This window comes from Rutidosis leptorrhynchoides, chromosome 1 (assembly GCF_046630445.1).
Source record: "Rutidosis leptorrhynchoides isolate AG116_Rl617_1_P2 chromosome 1, CSIRO_AGI_Rlap_v1, whole genome shotgun sequence".
NCBI classification, from domain to species: Eukaryota; Viridiplantae; Streptophyta; class Magnoliopsida; order Asterales; family Asteraceae; genus Rutidosis; species Rutidosis leptorrhynchoides.
The window spans coordinates 47,578,006-47,590,000 of NC_092333.1; positions in this window are offsets into that span (position 1 = coordinate 47,578,006).

An 11,995-nucleotide genomic window follows, 5' to 3' on the forward strand; every position below is an offset into this window, starting at 1 on the left:
TGTGAATTTATAATATGAATTTTTAAATTAATATTGGTGTGAACTTTTAATTTTTAAAATATGAATTTTTAATTTTATGCATTTCAAATTTTGAGTTTGGTGTAAATTTTTAATATTAATTTTGAATTTTATATTTAAGTTGTGTGAATTTAAAAACAAAAATTTACTTTATCTCATTAAGTTAAGAATATGATTTTTAAAATTCATCGTAAGTTGAAGACTAGGTCTTTGAACCGAAATTGCTTTACCCGAGGGAGGGACGAGAACTTTTAATATCATTTTTTTTAATCTTATTGAATTAAAGTATGCCAAAAACATTGAAAAAACCCAAAAATCTTAGCTTTTAAAACAATCGCTACAAAAAGACAAATTTTAAAATTTTGTCGAAGGACGGACTAGGACATCGATCCGAAACGACCTCGTCCTAAATAACAAGGGAAACAAAATTTTAAAATTAATTACTTAATTGTTTTAATAAGTTAATGATTATAAAAAAAAAAAAAAAAAAATACCAAACTCCGCGAGTCGCGGAGTTTGGAGGGTTAATCCCCGCGACTCGCGGGAGAGTCGGATTACAGAAAAAAAAATAAAGAGCTGCAACAGCTCAGTTTCACACACCCAAAACAGAAAATAGCTGCGAAATACTCCGAAAATACCCGAGAAAAAACCCCCAAAATCACAATTTTTAACCGTTAATCACCAAATCTTTTGCTAAAATCATGTTGAGAAGGATGCTATCTAAGAATTACTCAAGAAAAACGGTAAATTTCTACACCTAAACACCATTTAATCCGAAATTTGGTGTTCTTGAGTCATTTTTTTTTTCCCAATTTGATTTTGATGCTTTTTAGTGTAATTAAACTTAAATTGTTTATGTATTATGCTTGTATAACTTAGATTGATGCTGTTTAACATAATTAGAAGCCTTAAACTTCAAATTTTGAGTAATCTAGGGTTTGTGTTCTTGAGCAAATTTGGGGCTTTTTGATATAAACAGGTTATGGCCGATTTTTGTCATGAATTGTTGCTAAAATAAGTAGTGTAACATGTCTAGGTAGTTGAATGATCCAAACTTTGAGCCTAAACATGATTTTGAGAATTAAAGTGGACTTTTTCAAGTCTAAAATTCATGAACTTGATTTTTGAAAGATAATGCCATTTGAAACTTGTTTAATTGCTAGTAATGATTATTTTGACATGTTATTTGAGTTAAATGATTATGAACTTGGCGAACATTTAATATATGCTTATTTGAAAAAGTGTAGATTTGATGAAAATATGAAAATGAGCTTAAGTTTGATATAAATTGATAATGTCATTGTAATTATTTTGATTGATGATTTTGCTGAAACTAATGCATATTTGGATGCACAAAAATTGTGTTTGATGTGTTTTGCAGAATGAAAGGGGTGAATCTTCATCCCAAGCCCGCAATGCTCCTGCTGAGAATTTGGAACAACAGGAGGTGGATAACTACTACAAGCAGGATATACCTCATCCAGTCATGACCTTTTCCGATATGCACTTGGAAGAGTTGCACCCGAACCTGAGATTTGACAGACTTTGGATAGATTATCCAAAATATCAACGGGGTTTGCATACTCTTCATTCTAAGGTTGTTGAGGTACCGAGGGTCATAGAATGGGGACCCTTAGAAGCTGTAGAATTGGTCGGGCCAATTAGGGAATTACTTGTACAGAGGTATGGTAATTCTTCTTTTAATGACTGGGTACGTTTATTCACCATGCGTAGACCTGTATATAAAGTATGGTGTGAAGAATTGTTATGTAGTATAGAGTTGAATGATCGGGTAGCTAGTTTAACCGATCGTTCTTTTATTAGATTTTTGTTAGGCGGTTCGATGCGCCACATGTCTTTACTGGACATGGCTCAGGCTTTACGTATATATACGCCTGAGGAGTTAGCGTCTGCCGATTGTAGAGGATTGATACTAAACGGTAGAAAGATAGATGAAAATTTTGATACACACGGTGTGTGGAGTCAAATGACAAGCCATCACCGTTTCAAAGGGGGAAATTACTCTTATTTGGATATAGATAGAGCCGAATTAAGAGTGATACATAGGTTTTTAGCTAATTCGATTACACAAAGGGGTAAAAACAAGGAAAAGGTAAATGAACAGGATTTGTTTTACCATATGTGTATTCGAGACCCACAAAGCGCTGTAAGTATACCATATTGTGTGGGTTATTATTTATCAGCTATGGTTCGGGGGATGCGACCGCAAAGCATAATAGGAGGTGGTATTTTTATTACTTTGATTGGTGAATATCTCGGTGTGGATATAAGTCGGGGGGGATTATTAGTAGAAGAACCAGAACCCCGCGATACTATAGGTTTAAATGTATACCATGGTGCGAAAGTTTTGAAAAGGCGAAATAACGCCGCAGTACGATACCATGGTAGACATCCACAGGTGGAGAGAAACCAACAACAAGGTAATGTAGGAGGGGGGAATGAGATGCAAGAAATGCATAGGTTTATAGCTTCTCATGAATACGAAAATGCTAGACAGAGAGCATTTGAAGATTGGCAAGTTCATCAGAACCAGATCATAGCTCATTACCAACATATAGGTAAAAACTATATTCCTACACCGAAACCCATCTTCCCTCCTTGGTCTATAGAGATGCAGCCACCATATCCTACGTATGACCCTGCCGAAGCATTCTATAGCACCTATGGTTATGCCTGGAACCCCTATTGGTACCAATATCATCCTTAGTTTACTTATTATTTTTTTTTATTTTGTAATTTTTAATTATTGATACGTTTAATACTTTTGTTAATATTGTAATCATTTTTATAATTATCTAACTTTTATTCTTAGATTTTAATAATTTTTGAATGTGGGGTAATATACCAAACTTCAAAAATATGTATATATGTTTGCAGTTTATCTTATGTACACAACAGGGTAAAACAACGCATTTTCAAAGACTGGCATTAAGTTCAGCAAAAGCAACTAATTTTGACGACAAGATGCAAAATATATGTGAAATAACAACAAGACGGAATGAACAAATGATGTGCATCATTTATCATTCAGCAAACAAACGCCAATATATTTGGAAACTTTGGTAAAAATTTAATCATTTTCACACAAATCACCCTCAATAATTTAAATTGTTACTGATTTCTTGCAAATGAGGGCATTGCAAGATCTTAAGTGTGGGAAGGGGTTAAATTCTTTCGGATTTTAAAATTTTTATCTTAAACACTTGGTTATCATTAAAAATACTAGTAAAGCAGTAGTTGTATTAGAATCTAGTGCTCTCTAATAATAAAGAACAGCCCTGGTCTTATATACTGACTACCCAATTCTAGTAAAAAATTTTCAAAATTTTCAATTAAATGAACTCAAAATCATGTTTATACATATTTATGAACGATAAAACTAGGTTTTAACACCGAAATTATTGTAACCTCGGAAAGGACATAAATTGAGAAACAAACCAAAATGTTAAAATTCATTTAAAATGGAATAGAGGACGATAAAAAGGAAAATAAAAGCCAAGTGTGGGAAAATTCTCCAAGTTATTCAAAACATATATCACATATATCTGTAACAAATAACTGAAAATACTTTTGCTTTGGACTAAACTAAACTGTTTTACCCGATGAAAGAAAAGAAGATATGGATCTACACGATGAATCAATTCCATCATTAAAAGGAAGTAAAGTCTTCCGAAAAAGACACGCGCTTCTTGATTTAGGTCATGAAGTTGTCGTCCAGACCAGCTGTAGGTTGACGAAAAATCTAGAAAAGTCATCACTAAAATCAGCAGGAAATCCACGGACCTCAGCATTAAACAGGGTCGCCAAGTGGTCAGATTTATCCTAACCATGAGAAGGATTTATCTCGTACAATGGGGGGCACCATGCAAATTAGCTGGATAAGACTAATGAATCAGATCCCCAGAAAGGATAATCTCCTTAAAGATTAAAAATCAGCTTTTAAGACTGATATTACTCAATCCTAGAGATTGACCTTAAAGATTGAGAATTCAAACTCGTGGAATTCAATGATATCTAAACTCGAGCTTGAACGAGAAAATATTTTGATCAAAATTATAAACCGATTTGTTGTCTGAAAACCCATTTTCAATGCGTTCATTACCATTGAACGTAAAATCCTAGGAATTCACCTGGAATTCATTAGGTCACCTGAACCAAATCGGGTGTCAACCGTAAGAACGGTGGTTGCATAGCATGGTCAAAGACAGGACCTTGTGCCATACCGAAAAATTATAAGGGTGAGCTTTACTATTGCTCCTACCAAGGATAGTAATTGCGTCCGACACGTTATAGACCATAATTAAAAGCATGTCAGGGGACATTGCCTTAACAGTTGCTTGTTCAACGCTTTCCTTTACAACCGGACGGTAGTTTATCGAAAGGTAATATACGGGACAAGTAAACTGGACGTGTTGCTTTCCAAATACAAGGTTAGCAAGTGGGTGACACAAAACAGCAAGTTTTGAGCTAAAATTTTCAATTCTGAAACCCACCAAACCCACAAAAATATTTTGCAAACACCGGTAAAGGGTTATCCCGGAAAACTTATCTAGGGTAAAAACTAGATTTAATTTTCAAAAGATCAAATGTTTTCATAAAGATCCAATTTCCTTAATGGATCTAAATTTTTATAGTCATGTGGGACTGTAAACCATATCGTTACTACCATTGTTTATACCGCCGTATAGAAAATCACTGATGGACAAAGTGTGAAGAATAAAGAAGTGATTCTAGTATTTCAAAACGATATTGCTTGAGGACAAGCAACGCTCAAGTGTGGGAATATTTGATAATGCTAAAAACGAACATATATTTCATAGCATTATTCCTCAAGAAAGACAAGCTTTTAGTTGCAATTGTTCTATTTACAAGTGATATTCGTTTAAATAATAAAAGGTGAAGACAAAAGACAGATTCGACGAATTGAAGACGCAAACGACCAAAAAGCTCAAAAGTACAAAAGACAATCAAAAAGGTTCCAATTATTGATAAGAAACGTCTCGAAATTACAAGAGTACAAGATTTTAAAACGCAAAGTACAAGATATTAAATTGTACGCAAGGACGTTCGAAAATCCGGAACCGGGACCAGAGTCAACTCTCAACGCTCGACGCAACGGACTAAAAATTACAAGTTAACTATGTATATAAATATAATATAATATATAATTAATTATATTAATTATATATATATTATATTTATAAATAAAAACCGTCGGCAGAGAAGACTCCAAAGTGTGAGCTGGAATTTCAAACTCCGCGACTCGCGGAGTTTGAAGGCAAAATATGCCGCGAGTCGCGGAGCCCCAAAATGAAATTATGCCTATAAAGCCAACCGAATTCTGATCGTAAAATCCATCTTTTTTCTTCCTCATTCATACGTAAAATTTATATTTATATTTATAATTTATATTTTAATTTTAATTATAATTCTAATAATAAGGGTATGTTAGCGATTATTGTAAGGGTGTAAGTCGAAATTCTGTCCGTGTAACGCTACGCTATTTTTAATCATTGTAAGTTATGTTCAACCTTTTTACATTAATGTCTCGTAGCTAAGTTATTATTATGCTTATTTAAAACGAAGTAATCATGATGTTGGGCTAATTACTAAAATTGGGTAATTGGGCTTTGTACCATAATTGGGGTTTGGACAAAAGAACGACACTTGTGGAAATTAGACTATGGGCTATTAATGGGCTTTATATTTGTTTAACTAAATGATAGTTTGTTAATGTTAATATAAAGATTTACAATTGGGCGTCCCTATAAATTACCATATACACTCAATCGGACACGATGAGCGGGGTATTTATATGTACGAATAATCGTTCATTTAACCGGACACGGGAATGGATTAATAGCCACTAGAATAATTAAAACAGGGGTGAAATTACATTCAAGGGTAATTGGTGTAATTGTTAACAAAGTAGTAAAACCTTGGTTTACACGCAGTCGATAACCTGGTGTATTCATTAAACAAAGTATTAAAACCTTGTTACAATTCGAATCCCCAATTAGTTGGAATATTTAACTTCGGGTATAAGAATAATTTGATGAGGACACTCACACTTTATATTTATGACTGATGGACTGTTATGGACAAAAATCAGACGGACATATTAAATAATCCAGGACAAAGGACAATTAACCCATGGGCATAAAACTAAAATCAACACGTCGAACATCATGATTACGGAAGTTTAAATAAGCATAATTCTTTTATTTCATATTTAATTTCCTTTATTTTATATTTAATTGCACTTCTAATTATCGCACTTTTATTTATTGTTATTTAATCGCACTTTTAATTATCGTACTTTTTAATTATCGCAAGTTTATTTTATCGCACTTTTATTATTCGCAATTTCATTATCGTTATTTACTTTAAGTTTTAATTTAAGTCTTTTATTTATTTAATATTTTACATTAGGTTTTAACTGCGACTAAAGTTTTAAAATCGACAAACCGGTCATTAAACGGTAAAAACCCCCCTTTATAATAATAATATTACTTATATATATTTGTATTTTTATAAAAGTAAACTAATATAGCGTTGAGCTTTGTTTAAAAAAGATTCCCTGTGGAACGAACCGGACTTACTAAAAACTACACTACTGTACGATTAGGTACACTGCCTATAAGTGTTGTAGCAAGGTTTAAGTATATCCATTCTCTAAATAAATAAATATCTTGTGTAAAATTGTATCGTATTTAATAGTTTTCCCTAGTAAAATATAAACTATTTCGTATACCTTAGCTTTGACACCAGTTAGTCAAATACCCTAGGTCAACCCGACTCGGTCAATGCCTATCATCTAATTGATTAACCCGACCCGGTTAGTCAAACTCACTTGGTTAACCCGCCTCGGTCAAACCTCTAACGACAAATGATTAACCCAACTTGGTTAGTCAAACGCATTCGGTCAATACCTAACATCAAATTGGTTAACCCGACTCGGTTAGTCAAACTGCAATGGACTAACTCGACCTAGCAAGTCACTACATCACACTAGAATACCTTCGTGCGAGAGTATAAACTCCCCCACCTTGAACTCCGTTCCGTAAACACATCGTCGAAATAATAGCATCCCATGGAATGGCCACTCATCAACATACACAACCAATATCCTCATTGGTCATAGTCCTCGAATTCTCACGAATTCGTCTCCAACAATAGCTCCCGACGATAAACACATGCTCACTCTCACGGAAAGAGTGACCACTAATCCGACAACTAATGCGCCAATCGCATTATCATAACTCCTAAAAGAAAGACGAGGTTCACCCGTCTTGCATCTCTTAATACGCACGTCAACAAACCTTGCTCCAACCTTGAGCATACGAAGGATTTCGGATTATCCTTTGCTACTTCAACCGAAGCACTTACCGAACCGTACGGGTATTACTCTAGCAATCATCGAGTTGCTATCGCTTGTAACTTCCACACCGCCACTCAAACACCTAAGGGTTTTCTTGCCGGTACCCTATGCTCAATGTAACCGTAACACCATCGGAGTCGAATACCACGCTAGTAGGTATGAAAGAGGCACCTAACGTTGCGTCCCGTAGACTCCATTACCAACATTCATCCAGATCAAACACTTGATCTCAGGGGTTTCATCCACCCGACGAACCTCATGGATCATCAACTTCAACACGAAAGCGAACACGCTCTAACATCCGAATACTACTACAATCGCCTAACATACGTGTAACTCTAGCATTAAACTCAACGTCGTTCGTCTCGATCCCATTTCCCGTCGTCATTCTAAGGAATGCAAAGCGATTAGATCACGAACGTATAAAGCACACACACAATACCACCCCATCTTGCTAAACACTCGTCGTACATCACTTGCTAGACACGATTTGCACCCGTAATAAGGTTTGCAAGTCCTTATTACGCATACACGTCGTATCGACTCGTTAGTACAACGACCGCCTCTCTTGATGATATATGCAACCGCAAACACAAACAAAATATAACACAAGAATCATTACCACAGCACAATAGCATATTAATAATATCCGCATTACTAATATAAATGTTAGTCAACCTATAAACAAGGCACTAACTAAACCCATTCCGACCCGTAATCCTACAAGTCCCGCAACAAATTTAGCACACACAAAAGTCTAAGTCTAGGCACCTATCTCAAGTCACCTAAATCCCTTAGACCATGCTCTGATACCACTTGTAACAACCCAACCCGATATACAATCGACCACGTGAAATTTACCAACATAAAAAAAATTTCTTTGTTCAGCAGGTGGCGCGGCGCGCCATAACCTTGCGCGGCGCGCCAAAGTGGCCTGTCCAAAAAGTCTTGAAATGCTAAAATGTTTGACCACTTCCCGACGTATTTAGACAAGATGCTATTCACAACATATTCATATATGAAAAACTAACATGTTCCATTCATAAAATAAGTTTTACGAGACCGGGCCTACATCGGCCATTTTACGACTTTCGTACGAAAATACAAGTTTTCAACCACATGATTTGTAATACAAAATAAAGGCCGAGCATGACGATTGGGGATACGCTACCCAATCCTAATCAATCCAAAAGCAAGCCTTCTAAAGCAACTACGCAAGTCCACTAGTCCCCGCTTACCCGAGCCTCCGCATCCATGCAATCTATAAAAAAGTCAACAACGAGAGGGTAAGCTAACGCTTAGTGAATGCAATACTTATACATATACATATGTAATTTACCTACACGCATCCACTTACAATACCATGCAAACAAAATGCATAAACGAGCTAGCAACACCAAACATACGACTAGCAACAACGTTAGTATATAAATCGCCACAATAATATACTAAATCACAATAATGCATAAATATAACAAACCGTTCCCCGCTATGGCACTACCGACTTGTAGACGACCATTAACGTCGAGTCTCACTCGTATGATGTCACCGACTTGTGACTCATCATAAGGTGTCACCGACTTGTGAATCACCATGTGGCATCACCGACTTGTGAAGCCCCACCTAGTGTCACCGACTTGTGAACACTAAGAAATGTCACCGACTTGTGACTCATCATAAGGTGTCACCGACTTGTGAATCACCAAAGGGTGTCACCGACTTGTGAACTACCCACCAATATCTATGGGTCACCGACTTGTGAACGCCATGTGACATCACCGACTTGTGAAGCGCCACCAATAAGTGTCACCGACTTGTGAAACACTATAGGGTGTCACCGACTTGTGAATCACCCGCCAATACATACGAGGTCACCGACTTGTGAACCTCCAAGAGGTTCACCGACTTGTGAATCTCCTAACGAGACACTACAGACTCATAGTTCTCTTCACCCATAGCCTCGATAAGTCACCAACTTGTGACATAACGCCCAATACTCACGATGTGGCGCCTAAGGCCCACATCGCGTACGAGTAAATAAACCACATACATACATGTATAAATATTCCACTCACCTTGTCGCCTTGAAGAAATGCCACCGAATAATCCGCAACACACCGATGGAATGTACCTATTCCATTATCACAAACACAACAATACAATTAGGGTGGATTTACAAATCAACCCAAATTGACAACTAGTGCAATTTCGACCCAAATGCACTTCCAAGCACAAACCGTGCCCAAACTAACCAATAATCACTAACACAGGTGAGAATGGTCCTAATACGCCAATTAGACCCAATCATAGGTGTTAAACACCTATCTTGCCCAAAATGGCACTTAAACACTAATTTGACCCATAAGAAGTCAATATCGCGCCATTATCAAGTTTTACCAACAAAACATATTTAACTCGGTTTTATACTTCAACTTAATCCATTTTAAGTTTATAAACCTTATTAAATCGACAATTGGGTTATAATCATCACCAAACCCTAATCTTTGACTCTAGTCAAAGTTAGTCAACCAAACATACCCAAAAGAGTTTCAACACTACTAGAATCACTAATACTAGAGATTACACACTACATACAAGCCTTAAACATGGTTAAATCATTAACCAACCCTAAACCCACCAACATCAACAATAACTAGTTACAATTACCCATTTCACCTCCTAAATGGGTTTTATAACTAACTAGTTCAAAACCATAAACTTGAATATCAAATTACAAAGATGAAGTTCGGAGTTTGAACTTACCAATACCGCCAAAATGATGCCGTTGACGAGTAGAACAACTTTAATACCCGAGGTTTGACCGAAACACCCTTCTTCTTCTCCAATTGGAGCTCTCTCTCTCTAAAACTCTCCTCTCACTCTAGGGTTTGAAGATGAGAGTGTTTGATGAGTGAAAATGAGCTCCAATGGAGTTCTAGTTCAGTTTTGATGACCCTAAACCGACCCTAAATGAAAAGACCAAAGTACCCCTCATTTAGACCTTTTAAAAAGGCTGAAAATTGCATCAGACGGGTTCGGCGCGCCGCGCCGAAAGGTGGAGCGCCGCTCCAACCTACAGGTCAGTTTTCAGAAACTTGTTTTGGCCATAACTTTTTGACCGTAGCTCCGTTTTCGATGAATCAAATATCGTTGGAAACGTAATAAGATTTCCTTTCCAATGGTAAGGCTTTTAAACATCAACACAAACTTTATTTGGGGTTGAAAAGATACGTACACACCTTGCCACTTCAGACAACGTCCAGTTTCCTTCGGCGTTCGAGCAAGCAACACGTACACTTCATACACGCATCGTACACCATAAATACATTATGTACAATAAATATTTGGGTCTTACAAAAACATAACAAAAATTGTATGTTCATTATAATTAAATGTATGTAAACTTTGATAAATTTAATTTATGTTTATTGTGCTAATAATTTTTTGTTCATTTGAATTTTAATACATTAGTCATACATTTTACCAATGTGATGGTAACTATTTTTCTAATAGAAGAAACGATTTTTTTTTGTTTACTTTGGTGTTTATTGTTTATTTTGTGACATATCGGTTTTAAGTTGTTTGATTAAATATATAACCTTAATACATTTTATTAACGAAAGCTATGAGTTTGTATAGGACAACATCATGCTTTACACAAGATTTTATGTGATTATTTACGTTTGTTAACTGATTTTACATGAATTTGCAATGACGTACTCATAAAAGATCTTAGCCAACTCGATGATGGAATTATTCAAAAAATTATTATCAAAATCTTGAAATTTGTGGACAACCCGTGCAACGCACGGGCATTGTCTACTAGTTTAAGGAAAACTTATATGTCATTATATTTATTAGCATTAAATTAAATAATATTTTTAAAATAGTATATTAAAGCCTCATAAGTTAAAAGATGAATTTTTCAATGCGAAGAATCATTACTTTCTTATAGTCATAATATATAATGATAATTGACGGCTAATTATCATATGAAAATAACTATATCTATCTATCTATCTATCTATAAAGCGCGTGTCAATAATCATAAGTATAAAATTCTGATTAATTCTTGTCACGTGTCAACTCCTCCTAATTTAAGTTAATATATACAAATTTTAATACCTAAAATACTATATTATATTATATTATCATATAATATTATATTAATAATTGATATTATATTATATTATAAAATAGATATTTCTTTATTAACATTATAATATTATTTATTAATGATATTTGATATAATATAAATATAATTTATAGTTTGCGCATAAATTTAAAAAAAATATAATATTTGTAGAATATTATATAAATGTACGGGCACATGTTTGTCAATTGAAGTTATAATGGTATTTGATAATCCTTATAGATATTTAGATGTATGTCTGCTCTGCTTCGTTTGAGATTTTGACATAATAAAATTAGTTTAAACCAAAAACATATACAATTAGAAATGTACATAAAAATATTATTCTTAACGATTGATTTTAAAACAACTTTATAGGGGTTCATGTTTGGTATTTTATCGATTATTTGTCAATTAAAATTAAAGTGATTCTAACGCACAGG